Source organism: Antechinus flavipes, chromosome 2 (genome assembly GCF_016432865.1).
Source record: "Antechinus flavipes isolate AdamAnt ecotype Samford, QLD, Australia chromosome 2, AdamAnt_v2, whole genome shotgun sequence".
NCBI lineage: Eukaryota > Metazoa > Chordata > Mammalia > Dasyuromorphia > Dasyuridae > Antechinus > Antechinus flavipes.
Window position 1 is genome coordinate 279,238,570 of NC_067399.1, and position 23,444 is coordinate 279,262,013.

The following is a 23,444-nucleotide window of genomic DNA, read 5'->3' on the forward strand; positions in this document are numbered from 1 at the left end:
ATAGTCTACTAATAGTCCTACCAACAAGATTCACCTGTGATAAAATCTTCCCTTACCCTTTCTACCATCTTTTTAGATCTTAATTTTGTCATTGCCCACAATGACACTTTTGTGTCTGAGGCAGCAAAGGTGGCTCAATGGATAGAGTGGAGTCAGGAAGACCTGAGTTCAAATCTGACCTCAGATGCTTACTAACTGGTGTGACTCTGGGCAAGTCACTTATCCCTGTTTGCCTCAGTTTTCTCATCTGTAAAATGAGCTGGAGAAGGAAGTGGTCAACCAGTCCAGCATCCTTGCCAAGAAAATCCCCAAAAGGATCATGGACAAGTAAGCTGAAAGACCGAACAACAACAATAACACCTTTGTGTCTTTTGTAGATCTGATGGATATCTAAGCAGCGCTGCAGTGCTGGACTGGTTGTTTGCAAGGTCCCTTCCCCATGTAGGCTGGGATTTGGGATTTGGAAGGAGGGCTGGAGGCTGCCGGGCAGAACACGCAGGTTTAGCATCTCTGCCTTCCCTTACTGCCTATAACAGGCGGGAGGGTAGGGTTTTAGCAGCTCTGTTTAACCAGGGATTATTTAGCATTTTTATTCTCTGAAGGTGTTGGCGTAGCTTCAGTTATTCTACAGAGGCGGCTTTTTGCAATGCCTTTCTTTGTTTGCAGGGAACATTTCCATAGATAAGCACCCCACACAGTAAATAAGCTGCCTTGTTATTACATTGCTTGCAATTTACCTGTAACAGACAGCTGTGCCTGCTAGAATGGCGTGATAGCTAATCCATACTGCTGCATGATTTTTATCTCATACAGGAAACTGACATGTTTAAAAGTGGAGGCCCTCATTGATCATCTGTTGGAAACTAGAAATAGCTTTTCTGGTGTGCTTTGGAGTTTGTGTATGGTTTTTTTTTTTTTTTTTTTTTTTTCCCCCTTCAGGATATAAATCAGAGGTTTTTTGCCCTAGATTTTTTAGGGGCATTTAATTTTATGATCAATTGCATTGACTTTCCCTGTTTCTAAAATCTACATATAGTTTCTGCTTTAGTTAAAGAATCTCTCCCTTTACTCCCTATTCCTAAGTTTGATGTTAGTAGCAATATTGGCAGTTTTCTTTATTATTGGTACTTACTAATAATAATAGCTAGAATTTATTTATGGCTTTTTGGGATATTATTTCATCTGATGCTCACAACTGGAAAGTAGGTGCTATTGTCATGTCCATTTTACAGATGATGGATTGGGATAATATCCCAATCTTCTCTTCTTATTTTTGTAATCATCACCCTAATTCAGGTTTAGATGTCCATGATAGGCTAATAATGACAAAAACAACAAACATTTATATAGTGCTTACTTTGTGCCAGGTATTATTGCTAAACACTTTACAATTATTATCTCATTTTATCCTCACAAATACCCTGAGAGATACATGCATTGTTATCCCCATTTTACAGATGAGGAAACTAAGGCAGACAGAGGCTGAGTTGCCCAAAATCACATAGCTAGTGTCTGAGGCTAGATTTGAATTCAAATCTTCCTGATTCCAAATCTAGCACGCTATATGCTGTACCATCTAACTACCCCATTCTACTTATAGGCAAATTACTTGGGGATGGGGATGAGATCTGGGGGTTTTAATAGCTTAGGGAATTCCCATTTAAGGAAATTTCCTCTACCAATTCAGATCAGTAATTTCTTTGCAATTTATAGTCTTACTAAGACTGAGCACTAAATGACAGGTTAAGTGACTTGCCCAAAGTAATACAACTAGTTCCCATATGAGCTAGAATTTGGTCTATGACTGTCTAAATTTAAATATTTAAGAGAATTATATAAATATTTTAGAGTAGTTTATGGTGGAGTGGGAGCAACTAAGAGCGATTGGGTAATCTGTAAAGGTTATTGCTTTTGTTTATTTTAATTTTTGAATGCAAACCTCTGTGGGGCAAGGGATGAGCTGGTAATTTTTGTTCATTTTCAAAAGTAATTTATTTGTCCTCATCTATAAAATGGGGGATTTGGACTAAATGACTTCTGAAATTCCTTCAAACTCTAGATCTATGACTATCTCTTATTTTTCATAACTATTTTGTTGTAAATTACTGGGTACTCCATATTCTCATATATTTTAAATGGATCTGTGATCTCTTCAATTTGATTGTTCCTTCCAAGGATTTCCTATTCAGTCTGGCTATTGCTAGCAAAGCTTATAAGATATCGAGTCCCCTTTGATTCCCAGGAGACAGAGGAGTTTCAAGGTTAGGGATCTGAACTTGAAATCAGAAGGACCCATTTTAATAAGCCTGCCTCAGACATTTACCAATTCTGTGACCCTTAACCTCTTGGTTTTCTCATTCTGTAAAATGATGAAGTTTGATTGGGCTTCTAAGGTTCTTCCTACTTCTAAATTGTGATCTTAATGCAAGTAATAACCACCACTCATCTTGTTCATTTATTCAACAAATATTTATTAAGTGGTTTTATCCCATGAAAGGAAATAATGACTTACACCTCCTAGGAATGAAATTTTTTTATGATTGTGCAAGACCTGAGTTTCCCTCCCTTTGGGGAATTCCCAGTTCCTATCTAGAGTTACGTTGGGTACTGAGTGTTTAAGCAGCTTACTTAATGGCTACTGAGCTAGAATGTCTCAAGAGGTCAAATTTGAATCCAAAGCCTCCTCTCTATCCCCTACCTCCTATGGCATCTGGGCAATTAATGAGTTCTGTAGTATAGCTACTTTATGAGTCACTTTTCCAAACTGGGTAGTTCAAACTCAATCCTTGGACCATTTTCCTTCTCCCATTTCAGAAGCAGCAGCATCAGTGATGTTTGACTTGGATATTCATTGGTGTCCAGACACTCTTAGGTAAATGCACACACACACACACACACACACACACACACACACACACACAGACTGGAACTCATGCACACACAAACAGTTGAACCACGAAGGTGAAGAATGTTTTTCATGACATTATTTTTATGATAATCTATTTCGATGGTTAATTTGGTTTAGGACACTGATTTATTGCCAGTTTATAGATCTCCCTCTTTTTTTTTATTGTCTTATTTGAATTATAGGGATGGCATGTGTGAAATGGAACTTCTTGGCCTATTGTTTTGCCTCTCACGCAACCAGTATAGTTCAGACAATAAAAAGATCTATAAAATTAATATATACACAGAGTGAGGGAGGGAGGAAAGGGACAGAGAGAGTAAGAATAGGTAATTTTTGGAATCTGATGCCACATTTATCTCTCTCTAGTGAGGTTAAGAATCAAAATTTACATGTGGAGAAGCCATAAATGAAGTATGAAGGTGTTGTCCTCTGATGAAGGGAAACAGAAGTCTGCTAAAGCTAGTTGTTACATATAAAAACCTGTTTTTACCTGATATTTAATTTTTAATGAGATATTTTTGCTGGGATAACTCTGAAAATATATATTCTAAATCAATAGGTTAAATGAAATAAAGACCAATAGCAGGGCAATTTGGATTTGTATTAGTTCTCGGGCTTGCTAATATTATAATATAATGTAATGCAATATAATATAACAATCTCTGGCTTTGGCAATAAATCATACTGAAATTTACAATGCCACTCTATCTGCCAGTGTTCCACAGAGAGAAAATGGTCAGCAGACAGTTTGGGAGGTGCTTCAAAATCTAATCCAATCCAACCCAATCCAACAAGCCTTTATTAAATGTTTATAATTTATACCTTTAAATGTTTTATAATTTATATGTTTATAATATGGTATAATGGAAAGAGAGAGTAATCCTGGAGTCTGGAAGACCTGGGTACAAATTTCACTCCTTATGAGTGGAGTCTGTGTGATTCTGGACAAACCCACCAGTGCCTCATGTGGTTCTAAAGACTATAAATTGCAGAACGTTCAGGGACCTCCCTCAGAACTGAACAAAGAAACAAAAAAAAAACTTATAGGGGGCACCTACCTCAAGACTGGGAATATAAGACAAAATTAAAAAAAAAAAAACAAACAACCCTTGACCTCAAAGTATTTACCTTCTCCTGGGAGAAATCAGCTAAATGGATAAGTATTTACAGAATCATTTGTAGCATCCCAGAGGAAAATTGTGCGATGTCTCTGTGTATTCAATTTCTCCAGTTAAAAAATGGGTTTAACTCTTAACAACCAATTCTGCTATTTTGGACAGACTTTAACCCCAAATGCAACCCTTTTGTCTCCTCTCTTATCTGAAGTGACACACCCTTGCTCTTTCCCTCCACCCAACGCTCCACCAAGGCCATATGCAATCTATTTTCAGGATCCTGAAACTTACTGTAGCCATCTTTCCCTAGTAATTAAAACTTTCCTTTTCTGCTGCTGCTTCCAAAAGTTCCTGACTTTGTCCTAACCAGTTACTGGTTTATCCCTTTATCAAACTCCCTAGGTAATCCTCATTGAATCATCTCAGACAGAACAAGTGCCCCTTAACTATGGAGACAAAACCCAACTTTGTCAATTTCCAGCAATTTTGAATGACCAGGTGGCAGCTCCCAGATGCAACTTCGCTCCCTCATTCCTGGGTTGACTATTTACCGCTATGCTTCAAATGATGGTTATTATTGTTACAAATATTATTATGCTGAGGAAGCCAGCTTGCAAGCACCGACAGCTGCATTGTTTACAAACATAATTAATGAGGTGATTTTTAATATCAACAGCTCAGCACCAGCCTTTCTAAAGACTGTTTATGGCCTGGGCTACAAAGTCATTTGTAACTTCCATGACAGCTCCATGACGGGGCTGCCTCAAAGAGTCATTTCCTTTGGCTGGGCCACTGTTTATTTTATGAATGACAAAAATAAACCTCTGCATGTTGCTGAGGAGGTGTGTTTTATGTCTAGTGGGTCCAGAACCACCAGAAGGTAAACAGAGGAATACTTTCCTATGAAGTGAAGGTGGATCTCAGAGGCCTCATCATCTCAATGTATACAATATTCTTCCAAGGACAGCAGCTGTCCGGGGAGTGGAACATTCCCTTTCTAAAGATGGAAATGTTTTGTGTGATATGCTGCTGCATAAATACCTGGGGTATCAATACTTGGAAAAAATGGCTTATATTTCAAAGCCACTTTTTTCAAAGCCATTTGACAGCTACTGCCTAATTGAACTTGTATGGGGATATGCCTTAGATTTCTATTTCATTAACCTGTTTGTTTTTTTTTTTTCCTCCTTCTTAGCAAGGATTTGAAAAAAGCATTTGCTCCTCCCTAAAGCAAAGTGGCCAGCATCCAGTGAACAAATATTTATTGACTTAGGCAGTTAGGTGGTATGGAGCTCGTGTTTGAATCCTACCTTAGACACTTTTGAGCCGTGTGATTCTGGATATATCATCTACTTTTCTCAGTATTCTCCTTTGTAAAATGGGTATAATAGCAGCAATATCTCCCAAAGTTGTTGCAAGGATCAAACAAGATAAAATATAAAATGCTTTTCAAACCATATATAGATCAATATATCTATAGCTATTTAACTATATCAATATTTATCTATCTACATATAGATATATAGTACTTAATGCATGCTTTAATAAACTTAATAAGTGATTGAATGAATGAATGAACGAGGGAATGAATGAATGATAGGGAATAATAAAACACAAAAGTGACCTTTTAATAGCCACCCAAGAGTAAGTAGCAGATACAAACTTCAAACCCAGGAGTTTTGGATACAAATCTATTGTCTTTTATCATATCACAATATTTTTCTATCTATTGATCTGTATGCTAGCTATTATTATTATTATTATTATTATTATTGACTTGAAAGCCTTCTTGATTCTGAGTCAGGCTCTCTTTTCTGAATCAGTAGAACTCCTGGGTTTAAATATTATCTTTTCTACTTACTCCTGGGTGACTTTTGGAAAGTGGCTTATGTAATCTGATAGATTATTCCCCATCATCCAATCATTCATTCATTTATTCAAAAAAGACATATTAAGTCTTTGCTATTCTCAGCAGTACAATGATCCACAACTACTCTGAAGGATTTATGATAAAAAATCCTATCCATATCCAGAGTAGTTGATTGTGTCTTAATACAGATTGAAGCATACTGTCTTTCTCTGTTTTTTTAACTTTATTTTTCTTGAGATTTTTTTTTTAAATTAGGATGGGATATCTATGTTTTCTTTCACCACATGATTTTTATAGAAATGTTTTGCACAACTTCACATGGGGGTTTCTTAATGGGGACTGAGGGTTGGGATAAGGGACAGAATTTGGAATGCAAAAATTTTAAAAACAAATGTAAAAACAATTATTTTAAATCTAACTAGGGAAAATATTAAATAAATGAGAGAGAAAGAGAGAAAGAAAGAGAGAGAGAAAAAAAGCATAAATTAAGCCCCTGATATGTACTATGAACAATAGTAGATGTTGAAACTTTAGAGACCAAGAAATAAAACATACATACACAAACTCCTGACTTCAAAGAGCTTGCATTCTATTAGTTTATTATATTATTTTATATGTAGAGAGAGACTATTACATATGTATAGACTATATTATGTATAGAGAGGCTATATATATATATAGACTATTATAGTCTATTATAGTACATATAAGTAAAAATGAAATATGTGCAACTGGAGCAAGATGAGAATACTAACAACTGGGAATATCAGAAGAGTGTTCCTTTAAGGGAATTTGTGAAGAATCTAAAAATTCCTAAGAAAGTTAGGGTTGGTGTGAGAATGCATTCTAGGAAGAGGATATAGCTTGAGCAAAGACATGATGATGAGGTGGAAAATGTTGGATAAGAATGAAGTCTGCAAAACAGGGAGTAATGTTTATTAAGCTTGGAAAGGTAGATTAGAGTGTGATTATGAAGGAAGAACTCATTCTTTAAAGCTCAAAACAAATGTCACCTCTCCCATGAAACCTTCCTTATAACTACCCCCATCCTCTGCTTGGACCATACATAGCTCTTTTTTTTTTTTTTGAGTGAGTGGGTGGTAGAAGAGTATGTAATCTTGATTTATATTAATTTACTAGATTGCAAATCTAGCTAAGTAGTGAGATGAATACAGCTCTGGGTCTGGAGTCAGGGAGACTTTAGTTCTAATATGGCCACAGACACTTACTAGATGTATGACCCTGGGCAAGTGACTTAACTCTATTTGCCTTAGTTTTTTCATCTGTAAAAATGAGCTGGAAAAGGAAATGGCAAGCCAGTCCAGTATCTCCTGTGATTATGAAGAGGCCCATGTGGCTAAAACAACTGAACAACAACTAGGTTGTAAGCTCCTTAAAAGAAGGAATTGAGTCTTTTCTAAACTTTGTAAGAACTCAGCAGGATTAATATAGTTGTAAGGACTCAGCCCACAGTAAGCACTTAAAAATTGTTGCATTTGTATTTACTGTTGAGTTTGAAAAATTCATTTCATTTTTCAAGTTTCAGTCTTCTTGGAATTGGCCTGAATGATCTCTTAGATCTTTCAGCTCACTGATCATGTGAAGTCATGGCTTTTATCTTTTTCTTTGGTTCTCTCTGTTCTGAAGTTGGAAACTGACACAAAGTTGTGCTGATAAATATTTAACAACTGGCTCCCCAAGAACACACCACTCATTTAAAATTTTAATGAACATTATTAATATTTTCTTCATCACTCTTTTAAGATTGGATAATCAACAAAACCATAAATCAAGTCCTGATTTGTAGTGTTTGCCCATTTCTGAAGGCTCACACTGAAAATTTAATAATCAGCTCTTGAGTATAAGCTAACTCTAGTATATCCCTGGTTATATTCCCAGCATCTGACTCAATGCCTGGCACAGAGTGGGTACTTAATAAAAGCTTACTGAATTGAGCAGATGAAACTTTCCAAATCTGGAAGGCTGGTCCTTTAGATTATTATTGGTGAGTCAAAAGTAGGAGGTTTTCTCTTTTGGTAGAATTTTAGAAATATATAATTGGAAGCAATCTTGGAAATCATCTCATCCAACTCCCTCATGTTACAGTTAAGGAAGCTAAGTCCTGAGGAGATAAAGTGGTTTTCCCAAAGCCATTGAGTTGTCAATCCCAGGTGCCCTGACTCCAGAGTCAATGTTTTCTCATTGGCCAAATTTGTCAATTTCTGAAGCCCTTTGGTCTCTATGTCATTATAAATCTTCACCATTCATTTTTTTAAAAGGCTACTTTTTATCTTTATATAATCTACAATTTCCAATGTATTTCTTCTCCCATATTCTCATAGAAAGCCATTCAACAAAAAGTTACTTAAAAGGGTTAAAAAAAACCCCAAATAATCAAAAAATTCAATTTGTCAAAACTAATCAACTTATTGGAAAATCTGATGTTAAATACAGTATACATACTTATAATGCCTCACTTCTGGAAAAAAAAAAAAGGCAAGAGGAAGTGATTCCTCATCACCATTGACTCTTTATTCCAACCAAATTTCAAATTTAATCTAGAGCTTATTTTTCCTTCTAGCCCCTTCTGACCATTGAATCACCTTGTTTCTACTGGTTAGTAAAAGATAATATGACAGAGAGCAGAGGAGAAGATTAGAAGCAATAAAAAGCAACTCTTTATAATTAAAGCCTGCAATCCTGTGCTTTGCTTGCAATTTCCAGGCAAACCACCTTTGAAATATGGTTTTATGTTTCTGGCTGCAAGTATCTTTGTTTATTATCTATCATCTTTGCATCGCTCTCAGTAGTCATAAAAGTAGCACCTCTGGATATGTGTTTGAGTGTCATCTGGGGATGGTAGAAGGAGGAGCAATGCCTGTAAGTGTCACAGGCTGGGAGAAGGGAGGGAGGAGCTTCAGTGAATAGAAAGTCTGGTAGTTCCCAGAAGAGGAAGAATTTTAGCTGTATGTTCTCTGAAAGTCTGTTCCCCACAGCTATATGGGCCAATAAAACCTTTGTATACATCCGGATTTTATCTAAGATGTTCTCAACCTGGAGAGCCATAATGGAGGAAAGGCCAGAAGCAACAACAGCTACTAGAGCAATAATACTTCTGGAATGGGTATAAGAGATGGCTTTTCATAATTCCTCCATATTTCAGAGCTCTATGCTGAGTACAGGAAGTTATACAATTCTTGATTTTGCAGCTTAGGGTATGGGAATGAACTTTGCCAATTTTGCTGTTGTTGGATTGTTTTCAGTGCTTTGTCATTTTCTTCTTCAGTTCATTTTACAGATGGGGAAATGGAGGCAAACAGGATTAAGTGACTTGCCTAGCATCTGTAAGTATCTGAAGTGAAATTCAAACTCTGTAAAATGAATATTTCTGATTCTAGGCCTGGCACTCTATCCACCGCACCACCTAACTGCCCCTTTGCCTGTATAGACTGCCTTATCCCAAAGGCTTAGCAAATGCTAAGCATAGAATTTGAATTCAGGATCATAGAATATAGAATTGAAAGGCACCTTAGAAACTATCAAGTCCAAAACTAGCATTTTAAAAAATAAAAAAGTAAAGAGTCAAAAACATCAAATGTCTTATAGAAGATCATGGAAATGTGTATAATGACTGAGATGGGACTTGATACTAGATCCCCTAATTCCAAATCAAAAGCTTTTTCCATTGTGTCATGCTAACTCCAGAATTTATTAAGTTGATTGGTTCGTTGGTTGTTATCCATCACATTTGAAAAAAGGACCAAAATGACATTATTGTGTTAGAATGAAGTTGCAATGTGTCCAATTGTGGTTGATCAGAATAATACAAGCTTGCAATGCTCTACCACAGGTCAGATACAAATACTTCCTATGGACATTTGGGGTGGATTCTCTAATTTTGTGCATTTCACATTCCTTTTGGACTAATTCAATTCTGCTTTGCTTTTACAGCACAACACCTTCCCTGATGAGGGTACACCATGTTGGGTGGTCCTGGGCCAGTGTCTCTGATGTCATATAATCAATTCTATCGTTCTTAAGAGATACCTCAAGAGTGTCCTTGTATCACTCCCCAGAGAAAAGAGGGGGATACATAAAGGTTTCCAGGAGAATACAATATTTGAACTCAACATTCTCTAGTTACCACACTTTCTTTCTCTATATTTATGATTATTTAAAATAATGATGAACTATAAATAGAATTATTGCAGACTTCTCAGTTTGGGGGAAATGACTAAATAAATTCTTCTCTGTTTTGGAATCATTACAACTCTGCTCTTTATATGACTTACAGGGGCAGCTGGGTGGTGCAGTGGATAGAATGCACGTCTTAAGGTCAGGAATAGTTCAAATCTAACTTCAGAAACTTAGTCATTCTTATTCATTCTTTGGTCTCAAAGAGGACCAATGGCATCAGGAAGGGGATGTCTTGACTTGCAAATGAATTGGATTTAAGTGAGGAGCAAAGTCATCAGCCTTAGTCTCCTCCAGAGCCAGGAGTTCAGTGAGAAGGCACAAGTCAAGAAGCCTGGTGATGGTTCAGTAATAGTGTCAAACCTCTGTTTACCTCAGTTTCTCCACTTGTAAAATAGAGATAAAAATAGATCTACCTTGCAGGGTTGTTGTGAGATCAGAAGAGATAATATTTGTAAAAAGTACTTGGCATACTGCCTCGCAGATAACATAAATTGCATATTCCTTTTCCTACTTCCACTCTCTTGTAGCTTTGAGAAATGATGAATGGACAGCAAAGTGATACAGTGACTATAATATGGGGCTTGGAATTGGAAAGATTCTTTTTCATGACTTCAAATCTGGCCTTTGATACTTACTGTGTTCCTCTGGGCAACTTACTTAACCATGCTTACCTCAGTTTCCTCATCTGTAAAATGAACTGGAGAAGGAAATGTCCGGCTACTCCAGTATTTCTGCCCCAAAAAATAAACAAACCCAAATGGGATCATGGACAGTCAAACATGATTGAAAAACAATTTAAAAAAGGAACAAAAAGGTTTCAATTGATGTGTATATTATAGTTGAAAGCAAAACGGAGTCAAAAGACAAGATTACAAATTTTACCCCTTCAATTTACTATAGGTGTCAGCTTAAACACATAATTCACCTTTCTGGGGCTTGGTTTCTACATCTGTAAAAATGGCCTCTGTGTTCCTTCCAGCTCCACATCTAAGATACTATGCTTTTCTATTGTTCTCCTCCATCTTTAGTGGTTATCTGATGAGCCAGAAGATGGTAGACTATATGGTAATACCTAGTTCGTTTTTGCCATCCCTGTATCCATAGGTCCTCCTTGTTAGAAAAGTGACTGCTCTTATTAGATGGTCTGGAATTTTGAGCTAGCCCTCCAAAAGCCATCTTTATATCCCAAGATTCTAATACTTGCTGTCCCAATTGCGCTAACTACTGAGAAACAAGATTTGCAATAATTAGGAAGCAAGTTGGGGAGAGGGTTCATGATTGCTGAATGGGAGTATTACAGAGAGAGGATAGTAAGAGGAGAAACTTAAAAGAGAAAAACAAAAAGTAAAAATTAAGCCTATTTAATTTTATGGTTGATGCAACTTGTTACATGTGTTTCCTTCCAGAATAAATGGGATCATTTGATTTTCAAATTGCTGGGTCTATTGTTCCAGAAATATAGGGTGTAAATAATTTCTGTGCAATCTTCTGGAGCTGGACCTCTCTCATCCAGAACTGCTTTCAGCATTAGCATAATTTATGGTGCCATCTAATAATGAAATCACTGAACACTGATTGTACAGCTTCTTAAAGCTATAATTATTGCTCATTAAGAATGTATTTCATGTTATTTGCTCCTAGTAGACACACCAAGTTGTTGAAAGGGAAAATAAATTGGCAGAAGACATGCACTGGGGAAAGAGCTTTAAACTCACTTAAAATTCTCTCTGAGAAGGTAATATAAGAGTTAGAAGGATTCCCTAGAGGTCATCTGGCCCCCAGTTTCTCAATCCTATGATATGACTTGGTAAAATATTCAGCTTCTCTACTGTAGATGTACTGCCCTCCATAGCCTGAACTCATCCAACACAGAAAGAAATAAGAATATATACATTTTAAAATTTGTAGATTCAAAAAAAGAAGGACTTTAGGTAAGAAATGTTTTCATGTACTGGTAAAAATTTGCTTTGAACTAGTGCAAATCTGTAGGTCAGGAGTTGGGAAACTCTTTTGCTTTCTAGGCAAAATCATTCTAGGAATTTGTATCTAATTCATAGTTATTCCCAGGAAAAGTGATTTAGGTGGAGCCAGTGGGTAGAATGTTAGACCTGGAGCTAGTAAGACCTGAGTTCAAATGTGGATTAAGATACTTCTTAGCTGTGTGACTGGGTCAATCTCTTAACCCTGTTTGCCTCAGCTTATCTATAAAATGAGTTGGGGAAGGAAATGGCAGACTTTTCCAGCATCTCTGCCAAGAAAACCCCAGATTTGTGGGATCACAAAGAGTTGGACACAACTGAAATGACTTTGAACTCAAGAAGAATTTTCAGAGCAGGGGAGGGTTGTTTTTGGTTTTAGAGCCCTTTTAGCCTAGGAAACAAAATTCTAGATTCCTGTAAGCCCCAAATATGAAGTCAATCAAATAAAAGTGGGGATATGGACACAGAACAATCAATGGCTGTAGACGCTAATGTATTATCACCTGTGACTTTGTGGCAAGGGAGGTTTATGGCTGTCAGTGATAAGTGCTGATTTTCCAGGAATCTTAGGATTGGAATCCTACTCATTATACTATTAACTAGAAGTAGCATTTCAGAGGGAAGTTATTCAATTTGATTTCAAAGTAGGGGAGAGTTTCTTAGAAGAGGTCAGACAGTCACTGTGAAAACCCAAGATTAGAATTAATTGTTAATAGGAAAAGGTCTCATTTTAAAATTTCCATAGTGATTGAGTACATAGAACTTGATAAATTATAGATGACAGATATCTGGCATTTGAAATATGAAGAGAAGTCAATCAATAACGAAGAAAAGTTTTCATTTCTCACAGACATTATTTATATGTAATTATATATTACTATATGCCCTCTTTACTATGAATGAATATGTGAGGTTTCTGCAAGGTAATCATGATAATTATACATCTATGTCTATGAATATGTCTCATCCATCTGTCTGTCTGTCTATCAATCTATCTATCTTACTCTTCACTTTTTAGACATCTCTTCCATAGCTTAGCCAACTGTTCTCTTGCCCTGATGAAATTTCCTTCATCCCTCCCCCCATCCCCTATCATATCCCTCTCTCTATTGGTAGCTCTTTCTTTCAAATTGCTACTTCAGACAAAGCTCCAAACATGCTTCATTTTTACTTTCCATCTCCTCTATAATATTGCTACCTTGCTTTGAAAGATATTCTGCTTCCATTTCCTTCTAGTACCCCTCCTCTCACTGTTTTCTTCCCCCAGTTCTAAAGCAATGAACCACAATCAAATCATGTTCTTCCCAACTTTCTGGACCAAAGTACCCCCTTGCCCCCCACTTCCTTATGCATACTGTCTCCTCTATTAGAATGTAAACACCTTGAGGTCAAGAACTGTTTTTGCTTTTTTGTATTTGCATCTCCAGTAGCATAGTGCTTTGCACACAATAAATGCTTAATAAATGATTTTTCATTCATTCCTAATAATCACACATATTTTATGTAATTATTTCATTTAAGCTTCACAACAACCCTGTGGCATAGGTATTATAAGTATTTACAGATGAGAAAACTGAGGGTCAGGTGAATTAATTATATTTTTCAGAAAGCTAAAAAGCTTGGTCAGATGCAAGACTCAAAACTAAATCCTTTAATTCTGGGTCTGATATTCTCTTTACTATATTACAGGATGATAAGAATGACAATATTTTTGTTCATGTTTCTGGAATTATCTTGACAAGACATTTAATTTCAATTACCTGTTAACTTCTCCATGTATGAGACTCGTCTTTTCTGAATCTTAGAATGTATTAAAAAATAAAAGATTATATCTCCTTTTGCATGAGATAGAAAAGGAAGTTGTTATAATTGTCATGTGACAGTATCTGATAATGATCCCAAATCATGGAAATTGTAAAAAATTTTAATGGAAAAGGCCTTTAAGAAAGTTAGCTAACCCATTCCTCTATCTTTTTTCAGTTATTTCAGTTTTGGCCAAGTTGGGTCCTCTAGATGATAGAGTGGATAAAGCACTGGTTCTGAAATTAGGAGGACTGAGCTCAAATCTAGCTTCAGATGCTTAATACTTACTAGCTTTGTGACCCTAGCAAGTCACTTAACCCTATTTGTCTCAGCAGAAAAAGAAATTCAGTTTTGGCCAACTCTTTGTGACTTCATTTGGGGTTTCCTTGGCAAAAATATCGGACTAGTGAACCTAATAGATAAATGTGTGTGTTTTGACTGCTCCATCAACTGGTCTTTTCCTAATCTTTCTCAGTCTCCTGGAGCCTTCCTGTTCCTTAAGATACAACAATATTGAAATTAGACCAATTAATAACCCTGCAGTGGCTTTTCAGTGTCAATTGATGGAGCAAATTTCATTGTTGTCTTACTTTTAAGAAATTGTCATGAACTACTCTAACCTTCAGCAACCCTGATCAGTCAGTAGCCATCAAAATTGAAGCAAGATTCTCCACCAACAAAAAGATTATGACTCACTGAAGATTCAGACTATGATTGTCATTTTTTAGCCATAAACTATTTTTAATTAAAGTATGTATATTTTTTAGATATAATACTATTATACACTTAATAGACTATAGCACTGTGTATGTTAGGCCATACTGTGATGCAAATATGATTTTAAATGCCCTGGAAAACCAAAAAAATACATGTGTCTTGTTTTATTATGATAGTCATTTGCAATGAAACTTATAATATATTTGAGTTATACTTGTAGTCCCTCTTCTTTGAAACATTCTCAATTCCTTTAGCTTTTCTTCATAATAGCTGCAATGGAAGATCTTCTCTTCTTGTCCAGGTAAGTTATTAAATTTCACTGAATTTCAGTTTTTCTTCCTATGTAATGGGGCAATCAGAGAAGTTCTTTGGTGCATTGGAGATAAGCACATTTACTAAGCCAATTCTAAAGGCTTTTGCAAATATGGAGACTTTGAGGACTCTCCTTATCCCCAGCCTATAACTAGGGAATGTACTGAAGTTGATTGTTGACTGAATAATAGGAGCTGCCTTTTCTTTACAAAGAGAAATAATTTTTACTTATCATTCTCTCTCTTCCTCTTTGTCACATGTGATGGTTTCTTTGAACCTCTCCTTTGAATTTCCTGCCTCCCCAACAGCAATGGTAGTTCATATATGGTTGTGGGAACATGTGCTTGCCTAAATGAGCCTGAGACTGGATCTTAAGTCCAGCACTGCCTCTTCTATTTCATATTTCTTTCCCTGACTGAGCAAATGAAGGTGAGTTGGTATTGCTAGTCTTGGCAGCAACCCTGTGCGTTTGAGGAGTGGGTAAAGAGCACCTGGGTCCTGGTGATGGTGTCCTGAATTAGGTGATCTTGAAACTTCTCAGAGAAGCAGAGGACCACCAGTAGAAGGATGAGCCCATCTACACTTTGATTTTCCAGAAGATATTGATAAAGCTTAGTGAGTTACTCAGTTTAAAGCCTAGATAAAGGTGAAATGCTTATTTAGTAATTCATGTTTTAAGTGTCAATCTATTGGAGAGTGTAAATAGAGTACTGGCTTATTGGATTATGGCTTTAAATGTTTGTCAATATGGGTTTATGAATCTTCTATGTTTTAAACATTTCTTTTGTGGTAGAGGAATTATATAGCTGTCCTATACTTGATTTACCTTGTTAAGATAGTCAGTAAACAAACATTTATTAAAGGTATACTTTGTGCCAGGTACTATACTGAGGATACCAAAAAAAAAAAATCAAAGAGAATCCCTGCCCTTAAAGAGAGTTTATACTCTAATGGGGGAAACAATATGCAAATAATTTCATTTAATACAATATAGAAAGGAAAATATATTATCAATTTTTATTGGGGAGTCTTTAGATGTGAATCAAATCTAAGTTCTAAGAGATTTTTGCTGGGATCCTAGGGTAGGGTAGAGTATAGTGAACCAGAATATTTGGGAAGAATGTGACTTCCTTCTTAAAGACTGAATTCTTCCAGGACTGAATCAAGTCCATGTCCCAGAGTCAGGGTATTTTAGTTGGAGAAGGTACTTTTTCCCTCTTCCACCTGCAACTGGGATTTTGCATGTATAATAAGACATTGGAGCTATATTGGAACTACAGTATGCTTTAACTGAAGGAATCTATGATTCTAATGCTATGAATCAATAAATTAATGAATCTGCCCAACAATTATTTCCACTTATCTACTGATATATCCTTTAAGTAAAAGTATAAAATTGTAACCAGAGCAGAATTTTGATAGTGGAACAGATTGAAGAAAGAGAACTAGGAAAATGGTGGGAAAGGGATCTTGTTATTCTATAGTCTATTATTGATTGAAAGTAAGTTGTTTCTCTCATTCCAAAGCTGCTTGATCCTGAGGTTTATTACAGTATATATAATAATCACAATACTATGGCCTATGAATACATTCTACTTCCAACTATTTGTTTCTTATTTCAGTCTTGGTCTAAGTTCTTCTTAAAGTTATTGAAAAGTCATGTTCTGGGATAACTAAATGGAGAGTGGGGGAATCACTAACATTTAAAGTGGCACTCTCCAAATGGCTCAATGTTAGTGCATTTCATCTGAATCCTTTGTAGTAGGAAATTTAGTTTGCAATTTATCTTGAAAATACATGTTTGTAGTTGGGTTCTTTTGAAGAAATCATGTGTATGTTGTGTGTGATGAGTGTGTGTGTGTATGTGTGTGTGTGTGTGTGTGTTGGGAGAGTGCTAAATGTTGAGTTACAGGATGTAATGTTACCTTGGTAACAACATCTTAGGCTTGCAGATTTATAGATGAAAAGGACCTCAGAGGTCATGTAGTCCAACCCCTTTACTTTACAGATGAAGAAACTGAGATCTATGTCAGTTAAGTAACTTACACAAAGTAGAATTTGAACCCAGGTCCTTTGAGTACAGAATTCTTTTTACTTCAAGTATCCATGCTTTCATTAGTGTAAACATCCCCTTCCCCTTCCCCAATGCTCACCTATATAAACTTTATGAGGTATTTTTTTTTGATTTGTGATTTAATTGGCTTAGAGTACTCTGGAAAGGAAAGTCTCTCTAACAATGTAGACTGGCACCCCCTTTGCAATTTGTAGACAAAGACAGTTATCTTTGGAAGTTGTTTTAGATAAAAATGATTCATCTTTTAGAACATTACTTAATAAGCATTTACTTTATGTTTAATGGCCTGCTAAGTGCCAGAGATACAAGGAAAAGCAAAACAGTTTCTACTCTCAAGGAGTTCACATTCTAATGGGGAAGACAATGGTAAGAGGTAAACTGTATTATTGTGACTATTTTTGTGAATATAGTTGAAAATTAAGGCCTATGAGGAAGACATGAGAGAGTATTTCAGAGGGATTACTTCAATTGAAGAGGGTCAATTTGGAGTTTGTCTAAAGATAGGTAGTCTGGTCCTTAGGTAACTGGGATCCAGACTTGAAACCTTATCGGCTTGGCAGACTCATCCCAGCGGTATAATCTTTAAGAATGCAGGTTGCCTCTGTGCCATAATGAGACATCAGAGCTGTACTGTAGTGAAGGTCCAAGATGGCAACAGAAGGAATGGGCTGAAAAGAACTGCTTCTGAAGAAATCCTATGGATTCTTCATGAAAACTGGCCTTTGGAAGATGGAGAACGATATGAGGGTTTGAAAAAATTGCTTTGAAACTAATTAGTAATTTGCTTTGATCAAATCCATATTAATATTCTAGTACAGTAGCAAGTCAGAAGCTGTTGCATATGGAGATAATCCACATGCATCATGTCCCACAGCAATTTTAGGGTTTGAGATTGGGACAATATAGTAGGAACTATGGGAACCAGAATAATAAGTCCTCTTAGGTGAGAAACAACTTGTCACCATTCTCCCCTGATTCCTAAAGCTGATTCTAGTGTCATTACAGAACTATGCTAGAAAGTGTGATGGAAGCTTTGGTTTTAAACTGTTCCATTGGTGAAGGCTGCAATGTCTGGGTCCCCTTTCCCCTTGTTGGCATTCTTTCTATCTGTGTCAACATCTTGGATTCTGATATTGGGTGGAGGGGCAAAGGAGGACAGGACTTGTCTATTTTTTTCTTGAAAGGAAAGAGTCCCTTTGGTGGAGGGTTATGTGTGGGAACAACCTCCCACTTTTTGTTCTCCCCTTCCTCCTTTTACTGAGAAAGTTTTTTTTTTTTCTACTGAGGCAATTGTGGTTAAGTGATTTGCCCAGGATCCCACAGATAGGAAATGTTAAATGTCTGAGGCCAGTTTTGAACTCAAGTCCTTCTGACTTCAGGGCTCTATCCACTGTACCACCTAGCTGACTACTGAGAAGTGTAAAGTAAGAGTCTGAGTGGGAAGCGATTTGGAAGCAGGATATGAGTTGTATTCTGTCAGAAGATGGCTGCTGATGAAAAGTGATCTCAGCTTAGTCTGTAGACACATTTCAAAGTTTGTTTGTAGGATCTATTTGGGCAGCTAAGTTTAGTGAATAGAGCACTAAGCCTGGAGTCAGGACTCCAAATGTGACTTTAAGTACTTACTAGCTGTGTGACCCTGGACAAATCACTTGACCCTATTTGCCTCAGTTTCCTTATCTGTAAAATGAGCTGGAGAAAAAAATGACAAACCGCCCTAGTATTTTAAAAAATTTTTATTAAAGCTTTTTATTTACAAGACATATGCATGGTTAATTTTACAACATGGACCCTTGCAAAACCTTCTGTTCCAAATTTTCCTCTCCTTCCTCTCACCCTATCCCCTAGATGACAGGTAGTCTAATACATGTTAAATATGATACAATATATGTTAAATCCAATATATGTATACATATTTATACAGTTATCTTGCTACACAAGAAAAATCAGATCAAGAAGAACAGAAAAAAAAACCTGAGAAAGAAAACAAAATGCAAGCAAACAACAACAGAGAGTGAAAATGCTCTGTTGTGGTCCATACACAGCTCCATAGTTCTCTCTCTGGGTGTAGATGGCTCTCTTCATCACTGAACAGTTGGAATTGATTTGAATCATCTCATTGTTGAAGAGAGCCACGTCCATCAGAATTGATCATCTTATAGTCCTGTTGTTGCCCTATATAATGATCTCCTGATTCTGCTCATTTCATTTAGCATCAGTTCATGTAAGTCCAAGCTTCTCTGAAGTCATTCTACTGGTCATTTCTTACAGAACAATAATATTCCATAACATTCATGTACCATAAGTTATTCAGCCATTCTCCAATTGATGGGCATCCACTCAGTTTCCAGTTTCTTGCCACTACAAAAAGGGCTGTCACAAACATTTTGGCACATACAGGTCCCTTTCCCTTCTTTAAGATCTCTTTGGGATATAAGCCCAGTAGAAACACTGCTGGGTCAAAGGATATGCACAGTTTAATAGCTTTTTGAACATAGCTCCAAATTGCTCTCTAAAATAGTTGGATCCATCCACAGTTCCACCAACAATGTATCAGTGTCCCAGTTTTCCCACATCTCCTCCAACATTTGTCATTATCTTTTCCTATCATCTTAGTCAACCTGAGAGGTATGTAGTGGTATCTCAGAGTAGTCTTAATGTGCATTTCTCTGATCGATAGTGATTTGGAGCACCTTTTCATATGACTAGAAATAGTTTCAATTTCTTCATCTGAAAATTATCTGTTCATATCCTTTGATCATTTATCAACTGGAGATGGCTTGATTTCTTCTAAATTTGAGTCAATTCTCTATATATTTTAGAAATGAAGCCTTTATCAGAATCTTTGAATATAAAAATGTTTTCATTTTATTGCTTCCCTTCTAATCTTGTCTGCATTAGTTTGGTTTGTACAAAAGCTTTTTAACTTAATATAATTGAAGTTATCTATTTTGTGATCAATAATGATCTCTAGTTCTTCTTTGGTCACAAATTCTTTCCTCCTCCACAGTTCTGAGAGATAAATTATCCCATGTTCTTCTAATTTGTTTATATTATCATTCTTTGTGTCTAGATCATGAATCCATTTTGACCTTATCTTGCTATATGGTGTTATGTGTGGGTCAATTCCTGGTTTTTGCCATACTACTTTCCAGTTTTCCCAGCAGATTTTGCCAAATAGTGAATTCTTGTCCCCAAAGGTGGGGTCTTTGGGTTTGTCAAACACTAGATTGCTATAGTTATTAACTGTTTTGTCCTGTGAATCTAACCTATTCCACTGATCAACTACTCTGGTTCTTAGCCACTACCAAATGATTTTGATGACTGTTGCTTTATAATATAGTTTTAGATCTGGTACAACTAGGCCATCTTCATTTGCTTTTTTTTCCCCCATTAATTTCCTTGAAATTCTTGACCTTTTGTTCTTCCAGATGAATTTTGTTATTTTTTCCTAGGTCAATAAAATAGTTTCTTGGAAGTTTGATTGGTATAACACTAAATAAATAGATTAGTTTAGATAATTGTCATCTTTATTATATTCTCTTGACCTATCCAAGAGCATGTGATATTTTTCCAATTGTTTAGATCTGAATTTATTTGTGTGGAAAGTGTTTTGTAGTTTTGCTCATATAGTTCCTGACTTTCCCTTGGCAAATAGATTCCCAAATATTTTATACTATTGGGAGTTATTTTAAATGGATTTTCTCTTTATATCTCTTGCTATTGGATTTTGTTAGTGATGTATAAAAATGCTGATGATTTATGTGGATTTATTTTGTACCCTGCAACTTTGCTAAAGTCCACACTAGTATTTTTGCCAAGAAAATCCCCAAAATGGGTCATGAAGATTGGACACGATGGAAAAATGATTGAATAACAACAACAGGATCTAAACTACATTTAGCAGGGGAGGACCAAGCAGAGAAGTTACAGTACCCTCACATAGTGAGCTTTATACAGAGTCACAGAATTTTCTTATAAAAAGAGTTATCAAAAGTGGCCTAGTTCCTGTTAAGTAGGAAGTTAATGTTTGTTGACTGACTTATCATAATACTTTAGATCAGGACAGGACCTTAGGAATGATCTATCTACCTATATTTATTGATGTGTCTCTATCTCAGAGAATTTATGTGTAAATTTCAGGAGTTCCGTGAACTTGAATGGGCAAAAATTACATCTTTATTTTCACTATCATCTATGTGAAATTTGTAATTTCCTTCAATAATTCAAAAACTGAATCCCTCAGAAGAGGTACAAAGGTTTTACTAGACAATCAAAGGGACCCACGATTAACAAAAGGCTAAGGATCCTTTTTACAGTTTTATCTACTGATCTTCTAAATGAGAAACTAAGATCACATAGGTAGCAAGCACATAAGTAGTCATGTTTCCTTTATAGCACATGGTTAGTATAGAACACTGTAGGGGAAAAACCATACAAATTCTTCCTCAAGTGTATTCAAATGAAAATGCAAATTAAAACAACTCTGAGTTACACTTCACATCTATAAGATTGACTAATATGACAGAAAAAGAAAATGCAAATGTTGGCAGGATGTAAGAAAATTTCGACACTAATGCACTGTTGGCAAAGTTGTGAACTGATCTAACCGTTCTGGAGAGTATTTTAGAACTATGCCCAAAGGACAATCAAACTGTGCAATATCACAATATCACAGCTTAGGTTTCTATCCAAAAAAGATCACACAGAAGATAAGAGTACCTACATGTACAAAAATATTTATAGCAGCTTTTTTTTGTGGTGGCAAAAAATTGGAAAATGAGATACCCATCAATTGGGGAATGACTCAACAAGTTGAGGTATATGAATGTAATTACATATTATTATGCTATAAGAAAAGGTGAGCAGACTGATTTCAGAATAACCTGGAAAGACTTATATAAACTGATGCAAAATGAAATGAGCAGAACCACAAAACATTGAACAGCATAATGATCAACTATGAATGACTTAGCTCTTCTCAGTAATACAATGATCTGCAACAATTCCAAAAGAATCATGATAAAAAATGTTCTCTGTTTCCAGAGAATTGATGGAGTCAGAATGCAGATTAAAACATATTATTTTCACTTTATTTTTTAATGTTTTTTTTCTTTTGGTCTGATTATTCTTTCATAACATAACTAATGTGAAATTAAGCTTTGCATATGTGTATGTATATATATATATTAATGTGATATATAACCTATATAAATTGCCTAACATTTTAGGGAAAAGGAGAAAGGAAAGAAGGGGAAAATTTGGAACTCAATTTTAAAAAATTGAATGCTAAAAATTATCTTTACATGTAATTGAAAAATAATATATTATTCAAAAAGTACACTTATAAGTGTACTTATAGGTCAAATTCTTCTTAAACATGAAAACTTTTTGGTGGGATAAATTCTCTCAACTTTAGAATTTCAAGTAAGAATGAGGAAAGATGGATGCATTATAATTCTTTTTTCCAGAAGCATTTTCTTCCTTTCTATATCTTCTGAGTGAATGAAAATAAAAGGACACTACCCTACATTTTCTATTCCCCCCCTACCCTTTCTCTTAACAGTTTAAAATGGTAGAACTGGTAAGGAAAAAAAAGGAAAGGAAATATTTACTGACTACCTACTTTATTTCAGATTCTATACTGTGCCTTACAAACATTGTCTTATTTAATTCTCACAACATCCTTTGGAGGCAGGTACTATTATTATTTCCATTGTACAGTTGGGGAAGCTAAAAAAAGTATCAATTAAATGAGTTGCCCAAGATCATGGAGCTATTGAGTGTTGGAGGCTGTATTTGAACTTAGGGTTTTCTGACTCTGAATTCAGTGCTTTATTTCTCTCCCTTTCTGCCTCTAGGAAGGTGAGGTGAGGAGAATTAGGATAAAGAAGAAGACTCTAGGAACTCTGTAGATTAAATGAGAAATGATAAGGTAAGCCCTGCATATGAGGGCCTTTATCCCAAGCTCTGGCCTTACTTTTTTAAATTGAAAATTACCCTCTTATGAGGTTTAAGGGAAGTAAAATTAATAATTCTAGATATATAAAATTTAAAAGGTTTTGCATTAACAAAAGCAATGGAACTAAAATTAGAAGAAAAGAAAGAAATTGGGAATAAATTTTTGCAGCAAATTCATCTGATGAAAATCTAATTTCTAAAATATATAGGGAGCTGAGTCACATTTATAAGAATGAGAACTATTACCCAATTAAGAAATGGTCAAAAGAAGTGGATTGGCAGTTTTCAGAAGAAGAAGAAAGCTATCAATAGCCAGAAGAAGAAGAAGAAGAAGAAGAAGAAGAAGAAGAAGAAGAAGAAGAAGAAGAAGAAGAAGAAGAACAACAACAACAACAACAACAACAACAACAACAACAACAAACAACAACAACAACAACAGCAACCACTTGTAATCACTAATCGAGAAATGTAAATTAATGCAACTCCGAGGGAGATTGGTTGAAAGAAC